The following is a 6,505-nucleotide window of genomic DNA, read 5'->3' as shown; positions in this document are numbered from 1 at the left end:
TTAGCTAGTTTGCCTGTTTCTCCTCTCCATGTCAATAATTCTCTCTCTGACGGTGTCTCTCAGGGTTCTTCCTGGAGTTCTAACAAAATGGCTTTTCACAAGCAAGGCAAAATGGCTGCTGTGTTAACTCTGTTCAACAGAGCAAATCATTTATGCTGGCATTCCCTATAATGACTTTGTAGTGTTCTCTCAGAAACTTTGAATTCTTACGCCATTAGAAAGATTCATTGTATTACCCAAGGGTTAATCGAATTCTAAGTATCTCCCTTTGTGGTTGGTTCTGAGATAACACAACGGTCTGGCTATAGTGAATCAACAAGGAAACTCATACAACATTGTGAAAAGGTTTTGTAAGACATTGTTAGAAAGACGGATTAAATCTTATTCCCCCTGCAGGTTGGCTGCAAGTGCCTGTGGAGTGTTGAGATGTTCCTATTAATATCTTCTTTTTCTGATGGTGAGGTGCATTATTTCTGTAATGTCACTAATCCATAGCACAACTATGCTAATTTAATTGATTACAGTTATGGCCAGGACTTAAGATGTAGAATAGCTGCTCCTGTCTTGTTAATTATGTTGCACTTTGAGTCTGAAGCATTGAAAGCCCATGGATTCACTTTTACAGCAAAATGTCATCTGCTTTTGTAGGTCTAAGGGGAGTCCTAAAGGTGAAGGGCTGGTAAAGGGAGAGAATTCCAGAAGTTAGCACCTGAGCAATTAACAGCACAGCTGCCGGTAGTGAAGAAAAGAAAATCATGGACATGCGAGAGTCTGGAATTAGGGAATGCAGAAATCCCCAAGGGTTCCATCACTTAGAACCTGTAAAATAAAGCAATTTTGTGATTTTGGCACAGCCTTACCTCACTGTATTGTTTATCAGAGGCCTGAAGTGAAGGCAAAGTTGACCAACATTAACAGAGGTTTCTGAAATTATTTTCATCAAGAGCAACCTTGCTGGTTAGGCTTGTTTCTAAAACTGATTAAGATAGAAAGAATGGTAGGACCATGGGAGAGCATTTGCCTTTGACTTGCCTTATGTCAATATCTGTTGTTCCTCTCAATGCCAGGACAACAATGCAAATGGAATGGTTTCATCAGTAGCTGTATCCACATTCACATTCTGTGTGGATTCATGATACTGGAGCATCTACTGTCTGTGCACGGTGAGACTGGCCAGGCAGGAAACTCAGTACTGGGACCAAATTAAAAGGGCACTGCACAACTGGGGCAGAGAGGGACCACTGGAACATGCCAGATCGGAGTCCCCAGGGAGATAACACTTAGGATGTTGCCTGCAAGAAACAAGAGAGGTAATGACAGCATTGAGTTCATCTGCCCTGTCCTCCTTCATCCGCTGGCTGGACAGTGACATCTCAGACCTCAGTTGAACCCATCAATGCCACTGAATCATCAAGAGTAATGATGGAAATACCTTAACATAGAACATAGAAAAGTACAGCACAGAATAGGCTCTTTGGCCCACGATGTTGTGCCGAGATTTAATCCTAATGTAAAATATAGTAACTTAACCTACACACCCCTCAACTCACTGCTCTCCATGTGCATGTCCAGCAGTCGCTTCAATGTTCCCAGTGACTCTGCTTCCACCACCACATTCCATGCATTCACAACTCCCTGCATAAAGAACCTACCTCTGGCGTCTCCTTTATACCTTCTTCCTAATATCTTGAAACTATGACTTCTTGTACCAGTCAATCCTGCCCTGGGGAAAAGTCTGTGGCTATTGACTCTATCTATTCCTCTCATTATTTTGTACACCCTGATTAGGCCTCCTCTCCTCCTCCTTCTCTCCAGAGAGAAAAGTCCGAGTTTATTCTACCTTTCTTCATAAGGCAAGTCCTCCAGTCCAAGCAGCATTCTGGTAAACCTTCTTTGCACCCTCTCCAAAGCCTCTGTATCTTTCCTATTGTGACCAGAACTGGACACAATATTCCAAGTGTGGTCTCTCCAGGGACTTGTAGAACTGCAGCGGCTCTTAAACTCGATCCCCCCGTTAATGAAAGCCAAAACACTGTATGCTTTCTTAACAACCCTATCTATTTGGGTGGCAACTTTGAGGGATCTATGTACTTGCACACCCAGATTCCTCTGTTCCTCCATACAGCCTAGAATCCTGTCCTTAATCCTATATTCAGCATTCGATTTCGATCTTCCAAAATGCATCACTTTGTATTTATCCAGGTTGAACTCCATCTGCCATTTCTCAGCCCAGCTCTGCATCCTGTCTCTGTCGTGCTGCAGCCTGCAGTAGCCCTCTATGCTATCGACAACACCTCCAACCTTTGTGTCTTCACAAATTTGCTAACCCACCTCTCAACCTCCCCATCCAAGTCATTTATAAAAACTACAAAGAGAAGAGGCCCAAGAACAGAGCCCTGTGGGACCCCACTCAACACTGACCTCTAGGCAGAATACTTTCCATCTACAACCACGCTCTGCCTTCTGTCAGCCAGCCAATTCTGAATCCAGATAGCCAAATCTCCCTGTATCCCATACTTCCTGACTTTATGAATGAGCCTACCATGCGGAACCCTATCAAATGCCTTGCTGAAGTCCATATACACCACATCCACTGCTCAACCATTGTTGACCTGTCTTGACACCTCTTCAAAGAACTCAATAAGGTTTGTGAGGTATGACCTGCCCCTCACAAAGCCATGCTGACTGCCTTTAATCACACTATGCTTTGCCAAATAGTTATAAATTCTATCCCTCAGAATTCTTTCCAAAACTTTGCTGACCACAGATGTGAGACTGACTGGTCGGTAATTGCCAGGAATTTCCCTATTCTCTTCTTGAAAAGAGGAACAACATTCGCCTCCTTCCAATCCTCCAGTACGACTCTTGTGGAGAGTGAGGAGGCAAATATCCTCACCAGCGGTTTAGCAAATTCCTTTCTTGCTTCCTGGAGCAGCCTAGGATAAATCTGGTCTGGCCCTGGGGACTTATCAATCTTAATGTTTTCCAAAATTTCTAGGACATCAACTTCATCAATCTTGATCTGGTCAAGACTGTATCCTAGCTCCTCTAAGTTTTCATTTACATCAATTTCCCTTTCCTTGGTGAAACCCAAAGCAAAGAAACTCATTTAGGGCTTCCCCTACCTGCTCAGACTCCACGCACAAGTTTCCTCCACTATCCCTGATCAGCCTTACCTTCTCCCTGGATTTTCAAACATCTTTTTTGCTGGAGCAACAGAAGTCCAGCCGCTGCTAATTTAAACATTCTTAAAAAGCATGCAAGGCAGTTTACAACTCCAGCATACAACTGGATGCCCTTTATATAAGAGCTGGTGCCCAGTCTTCAGGTGAGAAGGCATTCCTGACATCAGAGACAGCTTTACCACAAGACTGCATCAGCCAGCTTCAGGAGCTTGTCCCAGATTCAGTTGACTATCACAGACCCATTTCAGATCCCTATTGACTTCTGAAACTGCTCAATACAGCAAAGTAAAATCGAAGGCATGATCTGCAGTGGTCGCCCTGTCCTGTGGTTATCATAGCAACCAGGCTTTCTCCCCTCTTATCATGGGTTATGTCTGTAGCTGTTAACCTCCATTTGTAAGGCTATACGCGCACTTTCTACGAACATGTCAAGTGTGAATGCCTACCAGAAATGTCATAGCAAACCATCCATCATCCCAAATCATTAAGGATGACATTTTCAAAACCTGGTTCATTAATTTTCTGATGGGTTCATTGGCAAGTCAATCCCCTCTTTTTCACAATGCCATCGAGCCTGGTATCCTTTATTCAGATGACAGAAAGTGTGCGGGACCTTTGAGTATTTAATCCCTAGAAATCCTTACTAATCTTAACAAAATGTAGCATCAGTGTACAGTGCAAGGGAAGCACTGTATGTGTGGAATTACATGGAATTCACAAACTGGGTCAATCCTTTTTGTCACATTACAACCAGATTCTGGGTGAGGTTCCCCAGGCTATTACTGCTCTAGTTGGGATATCCCAAATTGTCAAGCTCTCTGGTGAAGAGAGTGAACTTGATTCACACACTGTCTCAGCTGGTCACAACAAACTTAATGTACAATGAATTCCCTCTATTGGGGATATCTTTCTCCCAGACCAAAATGAATTGATGTTTTAAAAGGAGCCAAGTTAACAAGGCTCTCTTTAGTAACCAGAAGGTTAAGTTCATTCGTTACTAAATGCAAGAATTAGTTCATAAGTGTTTCCAATAAGTAGCTTCCAATAAGTAGTTTCCAATAAGGAGCTGCCAGAGGAATTGATGGAGGCTGGTACAATTACAGGATTTAAAAGGCATCTGGATAGGCGTGTGAGTAGGAAGAGTTTAGAGGGATATGGACCAAGTGCTGGGAAATGGGACTAGATGAGGTTAAGAAATCTGGTCAGCATGGATGAGTTGGGCCAAAGGGTCTGCTTCCCTGCTGTATATTTCTATGACCTTATGACCTATATTTGACTGGCGACTTCAGTGGCTACTCACTGAAAAGTGAAAAAGAAGACTTGCAGCTCAGCTTCTTCAAACTTTGAAATTCATTGGGCAGACTGTGTTGCTTCCATCCTTAAACCAGAGCCAATGATTTTTTCATGGGACCCAGTAGGATTCCTGCACCTCAGATCAAGCTGTCTTAGTTCAAACTCCCCATCTCGACATTTTTCCTCAAATTCTCGCTCTTCTTTCTTTACTCTCAATCCTTTTTCTCACTCCCAGTTTCATTCTCTCTCTTGCTCTTTGCCTCTCCTTCTTTTCTTAAAATTCTCATTTCCACTGCTCCAATTATACTTTTACTACAGCTACTCTACCCATTTCACTTTCCTCAATCTCCATCTATAAACTGTGGGCCACACCTTTTAAAATTTCAAGATTTCTAATTTACATACAAAATTCTAATCCCAAGTGGCTCATTAAAATCTTCTAACTGTTCAAAGGATAGAACTTTTAAATCCTCAGTAACTTTCCCAACTCCACTAGAAAAACTAGTATTGAATTCGGACATTTCTATGCATATCAGTGCAAAACTCAAGAAAACCTTTTGCAGCAATTTTCGTCAATTGGTTTCAAAGAGATAATTCATTCATTCTAATTCTTCCATTTTGTCTATGGATTCAAATTCTGGCCATGAGCTCCAATTTGTTACAGCCAGACCCTGGGTGAGGTTCTCTGAGTTATTATGGTTCCAGACAGGATACCCTAAATTGTCACTCACAAAAGAGAGACCTATTAGTTATTAAATATGAGAAGGAATAATGACACAACACACATTAACACAGATTAGATATGTCCGATGAAGGCGTTTTGCCCGAAACATTAATTTTCCTGCTTCTTGGATGCTGCCTGACTTACTGTGTTTTTCCAGCACCACTATAATCTAGACTCTGATCTCCAGCATCTGCAGTCCTCACTTTTGCCTACAGATTAGAAGTGGTCGATCCAGAGGAAGATAAAAGGTGAAAGGTATATGGGTCAATCTCTGGGTCATTTGTGAAGAGTAGATAGTTGAACATTGATATTTAGCAGAGATTTTGGATTTCTTGGCCTAGCAGGTTATTTTAAATTATTTTGCCCTGGTTCCTTGCTAGCTTCAAGCTCTCAAAGTAATAAAATTATTTTCCTGCAATGCAGGGGTGACTATTCAAAGTTTGTTTGACTGTGCTGTAAACAGCACATTAGCACATGAACCCAGGCTAGTATACACAAGTACCACAAGCTCACTAGTGCACCTGCTTCCACTACAATGAACAAAGCTAGGATTGAACTGGCTTTAAAGGCCTGTTCTTGTTTATCTTTGAAAGGAGAATGCTCGAAATGTGTTTGTCACCCAGGCTGTTATCCTTTGTCCCATCATACTCACAATCTGAGAAAACTCCCAGTGCTTACAGAATATTTTGTTGTGTAATAATCTCCTATTAAGTCTATCCCTTTGAAGCTTCCTTAACACCTTGTTAGGTGTGGAAACATGTGATGCTGGAAAAGCACAGCAGGTCAGGCAGCATCTGAGGAGAAGGAGAATCGACATTTTGGGCATAAGCCCTTCTGATGAAGGGTTTCATCAGGAAAATTATGATTCTCCTGCTCCTCTGATGCTGCCTGACCTGCTGTGCTTTTTCAACGCCACACTTTTCGACTCTGACCTCCAGCATCTGCAGTCCTCACTTTCACCTTGTTAGTTGCAACATTGCAGGCTATCTTTCTTTCTCTCTATCTCTAGACAGACATTAGATTTACATCCGCAGTCATTTTAACCATATCCATTCTCTTTTAAAAAAACAAATGATGGAATTAAAGTTTGATATGTCCATTGGTAATTTGGGGTTATGATCTATGGTCATGACAGTCAGCATGTCTCTCTCTGCCTTTCTCACACACGTGCTCAGCTGGGCTCCTCTTCAATACATCTAGTTTACACATACTAATTGCTTCTTGTATTAGTGAGCTCCATAGTCTGACCGCTCAGTATAACCCGTGTGGATTTTCTCCCTATGCAATCCACCAAGGTTATGTT

Source organism: Chiloscyllium plagiosum, unplaced genomic scaffold (genome assembly GCF_037043375.1).
Source record: "Chiloscyllium plagiosum isolate Xiang-an unplaced genomic scaffold, Cpla_swu_hap1 HiC_scaffold_20, whole genome shotgun sequence".
NCBI lineage: Eukaryota > Metazoa > Chordata > Chondrichthyes > Orectolobiformes > Hemiscylliidae > Chiloscyllium > Chiloscyllium plagiosum.
This window is presented reverse-complemented; position numbering follows the sequence as displayed.